The 16839-nt window shown below is 38.6% G+C and overlaps 1 protein-coding gene and 1 pseudogene across 2 annotated transcripts in view; both read left to right on the forward strand.

The window, feature by feature from the left end:
- Positions 1-16839, forward strand: part of LOC101405255 (N-acetyllactosaminide beta-1,6-N-acetylglucosaminyl-transferase) — a 130063-nt gene that overhangs the window by 15535 nt on the left and 97689 nt on the right. The window lies entirely within an intron of this gene.
- LOC147915366 (N-acetyllactosaminide beta-1,6-N-acetylglucosaminyl-transferase pseudogene) lies at positions 14911-15499 on the forward strand (annotated as a pseudogene).

The raw sequence follows: 16839 nt of genomic DNA on the forward strand, positions 1-16839 counted from the left end.
ATATGCTTTGATTTAACTTGAGTATAGTTCATCCTCATTATTCACCAATTCTGTATTTGCAAATTTGCCTACTTTCTGAAATTTGTAACGCCCAAATCAATACTTATGGTCATTTGCCCACATGTGCAGGCTGCAAAAAAATTGAGTTGCCAGACTTGCATGTTCCCAGCTGAGGTCAAACAAGATGATGCTCTGTCTTCTTATTTCTGCTCTCAGGCCTAGATGACCTGAGAATGGAGACGGGAGAGGACGGTGCAGTGTAGCATGAAAGGCTCCAGCTCTGGGGCCAGTTGGATGGAGTTTGAATCCCAACTCAGGCACCTGTTAGAGGGATGGCCTCAGGCAAGACACTTAACGCTTCTGAACCCCATTTTCTTTTTTGTAAAATAAACAAAATAGAATCTACCAGGATGTGTTGTTTTTAGGATTTAAGATTATAATCCATGTGACATATATATTATATTATTTATGTAATAATGATTTTATATATGTGCATATTTATATATTATATATATAATTTCCTCTAGGAGCAATGGTTCAATAGAGTACTCCCCCCTTATTCATGGTTTCGCTTTCCACAGTTTGTTACCTGTGGTCAACTACAGTCCAAAAAATATTAAATGGAAAATTCCAAAAATAAACAATTAATGAGTTTTAAATTGCCCATCGTTCTGACTAGTATGATGAAGTCTCACACTGTCCCACTCTGTCCCACCTGGGATGTGAACTATCCCTTTGTCCAGCGTATCCACACTGTGTATGCTACCTGTCCATTAGTCACGTAGTAGCATCTCTGTTATCAGATTGATTGTCGCGGTGTCGTAGTGCTTGTTTTCAAGTCACCCTTATTTTACCTAATAATGGCCCCAAAGCACAAGAGTAGTGATGCTGGCGATTCAGATATGCCAAAGAGAAGCCTTAAACTGCTTCCTTTAAGTGAAAAGGTGAAAGTTCTTGACTTAATAAGGAAAGAAAAATGTATGCTGAGTTTGCTAAGACCTATGGTAAGAAAGAATCTTCTATTTGTAAATTGTGAAGAAGGAAAAAGAAATTTGTGCTACTTTTGCTGTTGCACCTCAAACATGTCTGTATAGGAAAAAGCATAGTATATATAGGGTTTGGTACTATTCATAGTTTCAGGCATCCACTGGGAGTCTTGGAATGTATCCCATGTTGTAGAATTTGTGGAGACATTAAAGAAATAATTAACTTGAATAGTGAGAATCTACCATCCCCAGGAGTTGGATGGATAGGTCATATGGGAACATTTTAAGAAACTACCAGACTAACGTCCAAAGTGGTTGTATGGTTTTACATTTCCAGCGGTGTAGGAAAGTTCCAGTTGATTCACATCCTCATCATCACTTGGTGTGGTCAGTCTTTTTAATTTTAGCTATTTTAGTAGGAGTATAATGATATTGTGATTTTAATTTGTATTAATTTACAATGAATAATCATTTTGAATATCTTTTCACGTACTTATTTACCTTCCATATTCCTTCTTTGGTAAATTGTTCAAATCTTCTACCCATTTTTAAGTATCAGTCTGTCTAAAGGTTTATCAATTTTATTGGTCCTTTTTAAGAACAAGCCTCTGACTTCACTGATTTTTCTCTATTTTTTTCTGTTTTATATCTTATTGATTTCTGCTCTTATCTCTAGTATTTCCTTGGTTTTGTATGTAAAAGAAGGCAAAATAAGCACTTTTTAAACTGAATCTCAAATTTTTATAAGTTGTGTTTTCATTTTTGTTAAGTTCAAAGTACTTTCTAATTTCCTTTTTGATTTCTCTTTTGGACTATGCATTATTTAGAAGTATGTTCTTAAATTCCAAATATTTTGGGTTTTTGTTGTTCTTTTCAGGGTCTCATTCTTTCCCTGTGAATTCCAGCTATTTGGAGATTTTCCAGATATCTTCCTGTTATTGATTTCCAACTTAATTCCATGTGGTCAGAGAACATTTGTTATATGATTTGAATCCTCGTATATTTATTGATACTTATCTTGTGGCCCAGAACACAGTCTATTTTGGTAAATGTTCTTCGTGCACGTGAAAATAACATGTATTCTGATAATGTTGAGTGAAGTGTTCTTTCAATGTACTTAGGTCAAGAATTGTTCAAGTCTTCTATATCCTTACTTTTTGTGGCAGCCTTTAGTCTAGCTCTAATTTTGCTCTGCTAATGAGGAAATTTCCTTCTGAGTACTCTACCTCATGTACTTTGAATGACAAGATTTTTCTCCTCTGACTGGTAGCACCACCAACTATTGCTAGCCCTTTGGTAGCTTTGGCGCTTCTTCTCTTTAATCCTTTCAGGTCGTTCTTTCCCTGGCATTGGATAGTTTCCTTACACGTATTTCCTGATCAGTATTCAGCTCAAGACTTGAGGAGACCTCTGCCTCTGTCTGGAGTGCTCTCTCTATACTCTCCCCTTTTCGGTACAGTCTCCTGTGAACCTCAGCTTCTTGATCTCCTCGAATTCCCAAATAGAATTCCCAAGGAAGATGGACAGGCTCCACCTGGGTTCCCCCTCCCCGCTCAGTGGTTGGAAAACTGCCGCTCAGTAAGCTGGAACAGTGGTAGAGCTCAACTCGTGTGTTTCCCTCTCTCAGGGTTCATTGTCCTGTGCTGTCTGAAGTCTTGTGTTTGAAAAGTGATCTCGATAGTAGTGATGAAGTGTCAGAGTGTCCTGATTATTGAATTGCTGTCTAGTTGAGCTTTCATTTTGGTTTAATAACTTATTTGAATTATTTCTGATAAGGTATACCCTAGAATATTCCTTGATTCTGAATATAAATATCCTAGTAGTGAAAGAGAAGTCTACTATGAATTGTAACTTCAGTAGAACTACACGATGTGGGGGACAATTTCCCTCAATAGAAAGTGGTCTATTATCAGAGCAGATAAAAAACTACAGCCTCCTCCTCCAGGGGATATTGTGAATGACTCAATATTTCCTTCCAAGGACAATGGATTTTTATTCTCTTAGAGTCCACAGCCCTCTCTATTTACCTGAATTGTTTGAGTTAAGCCTCTTTTGATTGATACACTTCACTTTCTAGGCCTGGCCCAACTATTAGCCCTGTATCTGTTCTCTAGAAGAGAGAGGTTCTTTAAAGTTTGAATCCCTTATCCATTCTTCTGGATTTTAGTTGAATTTGATGTAATAGAGACCTTTCTCTCCAAACCAGAGATATCATTTCCTGCCCCACTTATACTCCTTTTTAAAAAGAACCTGTTCTTTCCATGAGGACATGTAACCTAGAACTGTACCCTCAACCCATCCCAACTCTTCCAGCATCCCCAATCACAGCTATTAGGGCGGAAATCTGATCCAAATTGGGCCAATCCTGTACTTTCTCCCAGGAATTTCTATTCAAATCAGTGTTTTCTTAGTGACTTAGTTGGTTAGCTGTGGGGAAGCTGAGCTGGAAGATCACAGAGACTTGCTTGAGGAGCCTATGATTTTAGGGCAGCCAGGGGAGACCATATACAAGCAGTTGAGTGAGCAGAGAAGGTGGTCTACAGATGCTCAGAGGCAGGGAGAGAGAGAAAGGTTGTCCATGTAATCCAGCTACACTTCTTGCAGTTGAGTAACTTCTGTCTTGTTGAACTTGAGTGGGTTTCTATCCCTTGCAAGAATGTGATTCCTAAGACCCTCATCAACTGGGCTGGGATCCAACTCTGACTGTAGGAATCTTTCATTCTTGTAATCACAGACCTCTGGTCCTTATATTGGCTTTGTTTTTGCTGATTAAGTTTGTATTAGTTTGTTAGGTCTGCCGTAACAGAGGATCACAGACTGTGTGGTTTAAACAACAGAAATTTATTTCCTCACAGTTCTGGAGGCTGGAAGGCAAAGATCAAGGCATGTGTCAGTAGGGTTTGTTTCTTCTGAGGCCTCTCTCCTTGGCTCGCTGATGGCCATCTTCTCCGTGTGTCCTCAGATGGTCATTCCTCTGTGTGTGTCTGTATCCTAATCTCTTTTTCTCATAAGGACACCAGTCATATTGAATTAGGGGCCACCCAAAATGACCTCGTTTAAACTTAATTACCTCTTTAAAGATCCTATCTCCAGATACAGTCTCATTCTGAGTACTGGGGCTTAGGACTTCAACAGATGAATTTTTCTTTGCAGGGAGTGGGGACACAATTCAGCCCAAAGTAAGTATTCTGCATAGTTTATTCTTCCTTCTGCTTTTCCACTCCTGCCTTAGGCTCTCCTAGCGTGCTCTGTTCTGAGGTTCAAATTTACCGTTATTGGACCCTGCTTGTTACTCTTATCATCTCTTTATTTTGTAATTGTTATAAAAATTTGTCCCTGGATCCAAATTTGATGTGAATTATTGTTTCTTGTTTCTTGTTATTTTTTTTCTCCCAAGCCTGGACCTCATCTTCTCTTTTACACTTCTGTTAGCATATTTATATTTTAATAACATTTTATTTATTTTTAACAACTCTCAAGATTTCAAAGGCAATTGCTCATTATAACGAATTCAAATGACACAGTAAAGTATAAATTAAAAAATTAAACTTTTCTCAAAATCAAAGTAGGAATGCTTGGTCTAGTTAGAATGCCTGTCTTTTACAAAAATATATATTTTTCATTTCTCTGAGTGAAGAAGAGGGCCTATGAGTTTGTTTGGACGTACACATACATATGTGAAAACAGGTGCACACATGCGTGTATTTGCACCTGTGTGACCTCTGCACTTTATGCTAGGCAGAGCTACAGCATGAGGAGAGACTAGCCTAGAACACATTTTAAAAAGCCACATGTAATATAAAAAGTAGGAATCAGGATATTGAGTAGGTTGGTGGTGTCAATTGCCCTGCTAAAACTGACACAAAACCCTTATTGAGAAGTCTTTAAAAAACAAGGGTGTTTGACATTTTCAACTATACTCACTTCCTCTGCAGGAATGTAATATATCACACTTGCTGAATGGACCCACCCAGCATTGCCCAAGTGCCTTTCATGGAGCACTAACTAGTTCCTTCCATGGAACACTAACTAGTTCCTTAGGTTACTGATAGGACTCGTATAAGGAAAGTGTTCTGTGCAAAAATGAGTTTGGACACACACCCATTAGTATGGCTATTATCAAAAAAACAAAATAGCAAGTGTTGGTAAGAATTTGGAGAAATTGGTGCATTGCTGACAGGAAAGTAAAATGGTACAGTCATTGTAGAAAACAGTTTGGCAGTTCCTCAAAAAGTTAAATATAGAATTACCATATGACCTAGCAAGTCCAGTCCAAGGTATATCCTCAAAAGAATTGAAAGCAGGGTCTTGAACAGATACTTGTACACCAATGTTCGCAGCAGCATTGTTGACAACAGCCAAAAGGCTGAAACAACCCAAGTGTCCATCAACAGATGAATGAATAGACAAAATGTGTAATATACATACAATGGCTATTATTCAGACATAAAATGGAATGAAATTCTAGCACAAGCTACGACATGGATGAGCTTTAAAAACATTACACTAAGTGAAATAAGCCGAACACAAAAGGACAAATATTATATGATGGTACTCATATGAGGTACCTAGAACAGGCAAATTCATAGAGATCGCAAGTAGAATAGAGGTTGTAAGGGGCTAGTGGGAGGGAAGAATGGGGAGATATTGTTTAATGGGTACAGAATTTCTGTTTGGGATGATGACAAAGTTCTGGAAACAGATAGTAGTGATGGTTGCACAACATTATGAGGGTGCTTAATGCCACTGAATTGTACACCTAAATGTTATGTAGATTTTACCAAAATAAAACAAAAAATGAAGTGCTAAAAAAAATGAGTTTGGATAATGCAGGATTAAATGAAGCCAACCGGGTTTCTTTATTGCGTGGTATCTCAGAACCTTTAATGGGCTAGTAAGAACTGTCAGTCTTCAAGGGGAGAGGGATTGTTATTTCTCAAATCATCGTTTCTTGCAGAGTAAATCCATAATAAAAGTTGATCAATAGCTAGGAGACCTGTAAGCTTGAAATACAAGACAGTAAAACAAAATAAAACGTCGATCTTGAGCACTGTTTTAATTAATCCACGGTTCCACTTGACAAGCGTCTGGCCCAGGAAGAATATTGAATGTGGTGGTGGCTTGTGTGCCTCCTCACTCCGTAGCCAGGAGGTCAAAGTCACGGAGAGGGCAGATGGAGGAACTGAGAGGAGAGGATTGCTTCTTCCCCCCATGACTCTTTCCTTCATATCTGGAAAGGATATGTAGAAAGAAGGGTAATGTTTAATTTCTTCCTGACTAATCTCTTAATTTCACTAAACTGAATTGAATTACCCAGGACACAGGAAAGAATTTAATAAAATATCAGATACTATTTCTTTTTCTTTACATTAATGTATGCCACCCAGAAGTCTCTGGGTATTTCTCTTAGGAATTTCAGATCTACAAGAATTTTGAAACTCCTGCCCTTTCTCAGGATGCCCACCTTAGTGCCCTGCGGTACTCCTGGAGCAGAGGTGGCTTCCACACTGACATTTCTGGATACCAGTGTTTACCTCTTAAAAATGAGACTACACAAAATATTCTCCCCTTAAATAAAAGCAATGTGTACTCCGGAATGGAGTGAAAGTAACAAAAATATCTGCAATCCTACCACACAGAGATAACCACTGTCAGCATTCCAGTGTATAGTTTCCAGTCTTTTTGCCTGTGGGTGTGTGAGTGTGTCCCCATGTGTGTGTGTGTGTGTGTCTGAGTGAGTGTGTGTTTGTGTGTGGCAAGAAGCAAGTCTGTCTCTCACCTCTGTATCCACGCGCTTAGCACATGTCGAGCTTGATCCCTGGTATAGAGAAGTCATTCAACAATTAGAGCTAAATATTCTTGCATGAATGATCATAAAATTATACACATTAAAATTTATATCATATTCCATTTGTATGAAATGTGCAGAATAGGCAAATGTATAGAATCAGAAAGTAGGTTAGTGGTTGCCAGGGTCTGGGAGGGAAGAAGGTTAAGGCAGTGATTGCTAGTGGGTATATGGTTTCTTTGATAATAAAAATATTATGGAATTGGTGGTGATGGTTGCATAACCTTGTGAATAGAGTAAAAACCAGTGAGGTGTACATTTCAAATGGGTAAATTGTATGGTAGATGAATTATATCCCATCAAAGATATAAAAAAAATTATATTATGATAACAATGACTGGCATTTGTAATAAGTTTATACTTTCAAAGTACCTTCCTTTTATTGTATAATTTTAACCTCATTATAACCTTTTAAAGTACCCAGGGCGGGTGTATTTAATTCTCCTTAACAGTTGGTGAAACTGAGACCCAGAGAGACTGACTCAGTAATTTTGCCAGCATCACACAGCAAATTAGAAGTGGAGCCAGATTTTGAATAAAAACATTACAGTTCCCATCCAGTGCACTTCTATTGTCTAATGTCACATTAATGAGTCATAATCAATATCTAGCTAATCAATTTCATATATTTTATATAATATTAGTACTGAATAACAACAGCTCTTATTTATTAAGTGCCCCTGTGTGCCAGGTAGCCTCATCCATTATAGACTAGTCATTGTACAAACTTCATAGAGTATATAGTGTTAGCTTCATTTTACTGCTTTTAGAAGTTAGCTTATTTGTTTAAGGTTGCCCCACAGGGGACATTTGGAAATGTCTGGAGACATTTTTGGATGTCACAACTAGGGGTGTGCTACCGGCATCTTATGGGCAGAGGCCAGGAATGCTGCTAAACATCCCACAATGCACAGGACAGTCCCCACAAGAGAGAGTTATCTGCTTCAAAATGTCAATAGTAGGGAGGTTGAGAAACCCTGCTTTAGATGATAATGAAATAATATATGTGGTAAAACTGTACAAATCCAAACGTCTATTTTTACTGTTTTACCAATAAATTTCCTGGTTATGTTGGCCAGTACTAGGCCCCCAGCTCATGTTTGTTGGACAGATCAGTGTGGGTCAAAAATGTTTCAGAGAACATTATGCTAAATGAAACAATTCGATCACAGAAAGACAAATACTGAGTAATTTCACTTATAGGAGATAGCTAAAGTAGTCAAACTCATGGAAGAAAAAGTAGAATGTGGCTACTAGAGGCTGGGGAGGGGAGATATGGGAGTTGTTGCTCAATGGGCATAGAGTTTTAGTTTTGCAAGATGGAAAAGTTTAGAGCTCTATTGCACAGCAATATGCGTATAGTTATCACTATTGAACTGTACACTTAACCATGGTTAAGATGGTAAATTTTATGTGTTTTTATATCACAATAAAAAAAAACCGGTTTAGCACGTCTTCAATGCCAGTGAGTGATTAGGGGTAGAATTTGAATTTTCCAGATTTCAGTCCTCAGTATTAAAGACTAGAAAATGATTCTGTGTTAAATTATTCTGTGGCAGTATGTTCACCTAATTAAAATTGCACCTAAAAGCTCCTCCTTTCCAGCTAATTCGATAGAAATGTAGGAACTTGCCAAATGTGGAAGGACAGGGGCGGGGGTGATGGTAGGGCAGAGAGCTGAAAAGATCAGCAATGGGACCTCACAGGAGGGACATTGAGTAAGTGCTTGGAAATAAGCTGATGTATTAGGTTAACTCCTGTTTTTATGAAAAACAATCTATTTAGAGAAGATAACGAAGGATTTTGAGGACATTCATAAATATAAATGTTATTAGAATTAGGTTCCTTAACAGGAGTTTTGAATATACTGTTGCCTTTCATCACAAAGTTCCCACAATCATTTTTGTTTTGCTTTGGCTATATTTACCTAATCCTGATAAGACTAGCCCAAATAAGTGTTATCACGCTGTGCTTCAAAGTGCAAGTATTTTACCAGCCTCTTTTTAAAGGGACAAATATTATCTTTAGCTTAGGTATCTGAGAGTAAAAACTGACTGTAAGAACAAATCTCATGAAGTTAAGATAATCATATCTCTTGTCTAATTTGTCCTTCAGTTGAATTGTGAGTTAGGCCTAGAGAAGTGCTTCTAATTTTGTTTTCTGAAGTCTTCTTCATAGGACAAAAGGAGGGAAACATTTTTGGAACCAGCTCATTGCACTGGACTAGCAGTGACCCGCTGCCACTCCCAGGTCTGGTGCTCCACAGCTGTGTGACTTCAGGCAAGTCACTTTACTTCTCTGGGTGGCATTTTGCTTTCCTCTGTACAATGACAGCTTGGGGCCTCTAAGCTTCCTTCCAGTTCTGCCACTGGACTGTTCTCTTAGAGAGCTGTTTAACTCTTCTGGAAAAAAAAATAGTGAGAATTTAAAATTTGATACTCAGTCAAATTACATGAGAAGGATTAAAATGAAACTATTTAATTTTGATGTGAGTGTGCTTAGGATATTGAAGAAATTTTGGTTTTTAAGACTTATCTCTAATTCTGAATATGAATAAGCAATGGTACATAACCCCAGGTGCATCTTACTGCCTTCGTATTCTCTCCTGGCTGCTCTCCCTGCCAGTACATTCCAGAGCATCCCCGATAGTACCTCGCACTCCAGACCTTGTTTTCTTTTCTTCCATCTAATCTAAACTGTTTCTTGTCCCATTTTTCCAGAACCTTTGTTGAGTGTCATTGGTTGCTAATGGCTTAATGAAATATATAAAAGTTACCGCTATGTCGTCCTTCTTGAATAACTCATTTAAACAATTTGCGTCCTTATAAGACCTCTTTTATGTATGTCACTGTGGATACCTTGGCTAGCTGGTAGGGTTGAGACCTTGACAGAAACCAGTTTTTAGTGCTCCTCAAATGTCACGTTGAGAGCTCCTTCTTATGTCTTTGAAGACATATTCTTCCCTTCAAGTTGATCCCAGTCTAGTGGGAAATAAAATGCTGTAATGGCATAAAGATTCTCCCTCTCAGCCACAAGATGTTCAACCACCTAAAGGAGGGCAGGGACATGTCAAGCTACACCATGCAGGGCCACTACAGGGCGGCGCCACAGCTTGCCAGTTTGGTAAACTCTAAAAGTGACCACGAGCACGTAACAATAATAGTTAATGCTTATGGGTATTTTCCATGTGTCAAAGTCTTCTCAAAGTGCATTCCACTTGTTAACTCATATCGATTCACAAAACAACCCTAGTAGGATTGTCTTTATCCTACAGACAGTGAAACTGAGACAGGGCATCCAAATTGGAAACAAAGAGGTAAAATTGTCACTATTTGTGGATGACATAATTTTATATAGAGAAAATCTCTAAGAATCCACCAAAAACTATTAGAAAGATAAACAAATACAGTAAAGTTGCAGGGTACAAAATCAATATACAAAAATCAGTTGCATTTTTACACACTAACAATAAAGTAGCAGAAAGAGAAGTCAAGAATACAATCCCATTTACAATCGCAGCAAAGAGAATAAAATACCTAGGAATAAATTTAACCAAAGAGATGAAAGATCTGTACACTGAAAACTATAAGACATTATTGAAAGAAATTGAAGAATAAACGGAAGAGATAATTCAATGGAGAAGGAAAGAAATGGAAAGATATTTCATGCTCATGGATTGGAAGAATTAACATTGTTAAAATGTCCATATTACTAAATCAGTCTATAAATTCAGTGCAGTCTCTATCAAAATCCCAACGACATTTTTCACAGAAATACAGCACAGAATGCTAAAATTTATATGGAACAACAAAAGATTCGAATAGCCAAAACATCATGAGAAAAAAGAACAAAGCTGGAGGTATCACACTCACTGATTTCAAAAAATACTACAAAGCTATAGTAATCAGAACAGCACAATACTGGCACAAAAACAGACACAGAGATCAATGGAACAAAATCAAGAGCCCAGAAATAAAACCACACATCTATGGACAGCTAATTTGTGACAAAGGAGCCAAGAACATATGATGGAGAAAGGAAAATCTCTTCAATAAATGGTGTTGGGAAAACTGGACAGCCACACGTGAAAGAATAAAACTAGGCCACTATACTACACCATACATAAAAATTAACTCAAAGTGAATTAAAAACTTGAACATAAGACTTGAAACTATAAAAATCCTAGAAGAAAGCACAGGCAGTATGCTTTTGACATCAGTCTTAGCAGTATCTTTTTGAATGTCTCCTCAGACTAGGGAAACAAAAGCAAAAATAAACAAATGGGACTACATCAAACCAAAAAGCTTCTGCCCAGCAAAGGAAGCCATCAATGAAAAGAAAATATAGCCTACTGATTAGAAGAAGATATTTGCAAATCATATATCTGATAAGGGGTTAATATCCAAAATATATTTAAAAATTCAATAACTCAACAACAAATAAACAAACAATCCAATTAAAAAATGGGCAGACGATATGAAACCTTTTTCCAAAGAAGATATACAGATGGCCAACAGGCATATGAAAAGATGTTCAACATCACTAATTATCAGAGAAATGCAAATCAAAACCACAATGAGATATCACCTCATGCCCATCAGAATGGCTATTATTAAAAAGACAAGAAATAACAAGTGTTAGAGAGGATGTGGAGAAAAGGGAACCTTTGTACACTGCTGGTAGGAATGTAAATTGGTGTAGCCACTATGGAAAACAGTATGGAGGTTCCTCAAAAAATTAAGAATAAACCTATCATATGATCCAGCTATTTCACTTCTGGATATTTATCCAAAGAACAAAAAATCAATAATTCAAAAAGGTTTATGCACCACTATGTCCATTGCAGCATTACTCCCAATAGCCAAGACTTGGAAGCAACCCAAGTGCCCATCAACAGATGAAAGGTTAAAGAAGATGTGGTATATATACACAACAAAGTACTACTAAGCCATAAAAAAGATGAAATCATGCTGTTTGCGACAACATGGATGGACCTTGAGGATATAATGCTAAGTGAAATAAATCAGAAAAAGACAAATACCACATGATTTCACTCCTATGTGGAAGATAAAAAAAGCAAACAATAACAACAAGCAAACAAACTTATAGATTCAGAGAACAGATTGGTGGTTACTAGAGGGGAAAAGGGTGGAGGAGGGCAAAAGGGGTAAAGGGGCACATTTGTATGGTGACGGATGGCAAATAGATTTTGGTAGCAAACACAGTGTAGTGTATACAGAAGTCGAATTATAATGATGTACTCTTGAAATCTATATGATGTTATAAACTGTAGGGTCACGCTTGCTCAGCAACAAACTGTGAGCCCTTTATGAGCCATGTGTCCTCCTGGCCCCCTTCTGGGCAGCACGCCAACCGTCTGGGAAGGACGGCCAGCTGCTGGGATTTGTAATGATCCAGGGCCCGGCTGGCCCGGATCTTAACTTATCTCACTCAAAGAACATCACGAAGGAACACAGAGCCCTTCCACATGAGCTACTGTTCCTGGGAACACTGGCCGTACTGGGGACAGTCCGTCTTGGCAAGCACATAGCCTTTGTGCCCCCCTGCCTATATAAGCAACCCTCTACCTGCCCACAGTAGCAGTGTGCAAGGCCAGCCAGCCAGCCACCCCTGGACATTCCCTGTACGTAAGTCCCAATAAACCTATATGTCCCATATGCCATCGCCAGGTCTTTTCTTGGGTCTCTTTGCAACCTATCCTGCATTGCTTGCCCAACTGGACATGCGGCCAGACATAAACCAGTGTTACCTCAATAAAAAAAGTAACTGAAACAGAAAGGTAAAGCAACTTGCCCAAAGCTACACAGCTAGGAACCCACAAAACCAGGCCAAACCCACATAAGTCTCTCTTTAAAGCCCATGCTGTGCTACCAAATATGATGTCATTCTAGCATTCACAAGAAAATCTAGAAAATAAACCAAAAAGTTGTAAAATTATACCAAGTCCACAACAGTCATCTTGATGTACCAAAAACATATGGTTAGCAGAAGCATCAGTAATTATAGGGAAGGGGTCGATAAACCTTTTCTGTCAAAGGCCAGGTAGTCAATCTATTAGGCTTTGGTGGCCAGATGGTTTCTGTTGCAGCTAGTCAACACTGCCGTTGAATGTGAAAGCAGCCATAGACAATCTGTAAACAAATGAATGTGACTGCATTCCAACAAAACCATATTTATGGACACTGAAATTTGAATTTCTTATAATTTTCACATGCCACAAAATAATTTTCTTCTTTGGATTTTCTTTCAACCCTTTAAAAATGTAAACCATTCTTAGATCACAAGCTGTACAAAAACATGTAGCAGGCTGGATTGGGCCCCCCACCCCACCCCTGCCGTAGTTTTGCTGAGTCCTGTTATAGAGGGAAGAAGAGTGACTGGACTTAATCCAACAATGAGTGCCTACTGTAAGCTGTGACCTGAAAATACAGTGATTAGTAGACGGAAATAGTCCTCCACGGGCTAGTGATGGAGCAAACAAAAAGCAATTAGAAGGGTACAAGGTTATATTAGGGCAGGTGGAAGGGCTCCTAACCCAGACTTGGGAGGACAGGGAAGGGACACCAAGGAAGTGGCGCCACATGGGGACCTGATGAATGGGAGGAACTCATCAAGAAAAGGTGGGAGGAGAGAATATTCCAGGTAGAAGGCCTGTGGAATCAGAAGAGTTATGTTTGAGACCTGATGCTACCATTAACTCATTATTGGCTATCAGGCAAATCAGCATGCATTTGGGCTTCAATTTCCTCATGTGTAAAATCGATATAATGTCAATGCTTACCTCACAGGTTGTCAGTGAAATAATGGAGACAAGAGTGTGATAGAATATTAGTTAGAGGTCATTTTCAGTGTTCTCCATTTGTGGATTGAATGAGTTGGTCTCAATAATCTGCAAGATTCTTTCCAGCCCTGAAATTCTATGAATTCTTGATTTTTATTTTTAGGTAAAGAGAAACACTGCTAGTGAGCAACTCTGGGTGCTGTCAATGTAAATGTCAGTGATGACGTGCCTCAGGACAACTGAGACTGCCCAAAGTTGAGGAAATATATTGTCCCTCATATTCAAAGATGACATCAGTGATTGTGATGGTGCCCCTCTCTGGGGTAAAAGGGCTGCAAGACGAATACACGTTCTACTCTCATACCACATGAGAAGACCACCCTGAGTTGGCAGCTGTGGCAGATATGTCAGGGTCTGAACTTGAGGTTGACCTAGACAAAGGTACCCAACACTGCTCAGCTCTTGCTCAGTTGGCCCCAGTGGCTCATGTTCTCAGACTTACTTAATCCCTTCAATGTAAGAGAAGAACTATAGGCTTGTGGTTGATTCCCTGTCCCTTAAGTGAGTGGCAATATTTCTCCTCTTGCTCAAAATAAGAAGTTGATATGGAACCTCTTAATCTCCAGTCCATGCCCAATGCGCAGTAAGCCAATCACTGAGACACCGGTGGTGCTTGGAGATAGAGAGGCTTATTTGAATTGGCCAAAACGAGAAGGCAGGAGAGCGGGTTCTCTCAGATCTGCCTTAACAAAAGAAGGAAGCAGGGCATCTTCGTAGGGCTGAGGGGTTTGGGAGGAGGAGTTTCAGGGAAACAAAGGGGAAGTCTGCGTTTCTTTCACTTCCAACACGACCTGGAGCAGACTTCTTTGTGTCAGAGGCAGCTGGGAGCTGGTTATCTGGTGGTCATAACTTCCTTAAAGGTTTTCTTTTTCCCCTGCAAAACAAGTTCTTAAATCCTTGAGTCATCTCTTTGGTTAGACAAGAAAACAACAAGTTAGCAAGCTATAATTATGCACAGGCCATGAAGCAAGCATTTGGACTCAACAAATGCATCTAATGGGGACTAAGGTTATTTATTAACTTCTTTCCATCCGTGTCTTTGTTGGGAACAAGGTAGGAGGGTAACCATGTTCTTATGGAATATTTACAGTAACCCTCAGGTACATGGCTTCAAAGTGGGAGTCGATTTCCTAACAGCCTGGGGATGGACTTGCAGACTGCCTTCAGCAATGGTATGAAGTCGGGCAAGTGACAAATAAAGAAGAGATGGTGGGGAAAATGAAGGTGAAGGTGTTCAGGTTTGTTGTAGGGCTTCTGGCCATTTCTGTAATTCTCTTGTTCCTCTATAGTGACAATTTAGTCCCGCAAAAATACCTGCGAGTGGGGAAAATGTCAAACTCTTCAGTCCTCCCAGTAGTCTGTGACATGATTGTGAGAGGAAAGAAAATCTTTCTGGATGAAAATATATCAATGACACCGTTGAGAAACATAACTTGCAAATAATACTTGACCCAAAATTACTACATAACGAACCCTCTGTCTAAAGACGAAGCTGAGTTCCTTTTGGCATATGTCATGGTCATCCACAAAGACTTTGATACATTTGAAAGGCTCTTCAGGATTATTTACATGCCTCAAAATGTCGACTGTGTTCATGGGAATGAGAAAGCCACAGCTGCTTTCAAAGGTGCAGTGGAAAAGCTACTGAGCTGCTTTGCAAATGCTTTTATGGATTCTAAGAGGGTTCCTGTGATCTTTGCAGGAATTTCCAAGCTCCAGGCTGACCTGAACTGCCTAGAAGACCTTGTCCCCTCCGAGGTTCCACAGAAGTACACTATTGATATGTTTGATCAACATGTTTGAGAGTAAGATTTCCCCTTGAAAACCAGCAGGCACTGCTCTGTACACTCACCCTGCTCTCTTGTTAGCTCTGTACACTCACCCTTCACACAAAATTTGAAAACCCTGTACAGTCACACACTGCATAATGACGTTTTAGTCAAGGACAGACCACGTATATGACAGTGATCCCATAAGATTAGTGCCATATAACCTAGGTGTGTAGTGGCTATACCATCTAGGTTTGTGTCAGCACACTCCATGATGTTCACACAATGATGAAATCGCATAATGATGCACTTCTCAGAATGTATCCCTGTTGTTAAGCGGCACATGACTGTACTAGTTATTGATGTGCAGAAAATTAGAAAACTTTTTTCTTATTATAAAATACAGTCCTATTGGAGAAAATCTGGGAAATAAAGAAAAACATAAAATAAAATTGGTAAGTAGAAATTGAAAGAAAGTAAAAGAGGAAAGCAAAAATTATACATTATACAAATTGAGAAGTAATTGCTGTGAATATATTTGCATTATTTATCTCCTTCTCCATGTCTTGTTTTATGTGGTTAGTTCATACTGATTTATATAGTTTTTGTATCCTGCTACTTTCACTTAACAATATACCAGAATAATTTCTCTATCTTCTTGAAAATATGAAATAACTACATTCTTTTTCATAGTATGGATGTACCATAATTTGCTTACCAGTTCCTCAATTGTTGAGCATTCATTTCCAGTTTTTTACTGTGTAAAATGCTATTGTAATCACTGCTGAATAACATCGAAAGTAAGTAACACCTTTTTACATAGAGCTTTGTCACATTTTAGTCTTACTGCCTTTGGAATGAAAACTTAAATTGAAAGGTAGGAACATTTTAAGTTCTTGATACATATTGCAAAGTTGTGTAGGGACAAAAAAGAAAATTTTTTTCTTTACTCTTGGTTTTTCAGCTGGGGTTCTGGAAATTAAACTGACAAAAGACTGACTAATAGGAGAAAAACAAACAGAATTTATTAACATATGCAGTGCGCATACACACCGGAGAAACTCAGTGATGAGTAACTCAAAGGGATGGTTACAGCTTGGGGCTTATATAGCATCTTAACAAAGAACAATAAATTTGTAGAGAAGTGACAAGACAAAAAAAAAGGAATTTAGGCTTTTAGGGGTGCCAAATTGTGGTAAGGTAAATATATAGGGGAAACTAATGGAAGATAAGGGCTAGTTAGCAAGGTTTGTTATGTAGATTCCTCTGGTGCTGGCTCCATATATGTCTAGAGTTGTCTCAGGTGACTAAGAATCCTCCTGCCCTTCCTGGTAGACACGGGAAAGCAGAGAGTTTTCTTGTGTTTGCTTCTTC

The sequence above is a fragment of the Ceratotherium simum genome, chromosome 13 (assembly GCF_057802395.1).
Source record: "Ceratotherium simum simum isolate JZ-2026a chromosome 13, ASM5780239v1, whole genome shotgun sequence".
In the NCBI taxonomy this organism is placed as follows: Eukaryota; Metazoa; Chordata; class Mammalia; order Perissodactyla; family Rhinocerotidae; genus Ceratotherium; species Ceratotherium simum.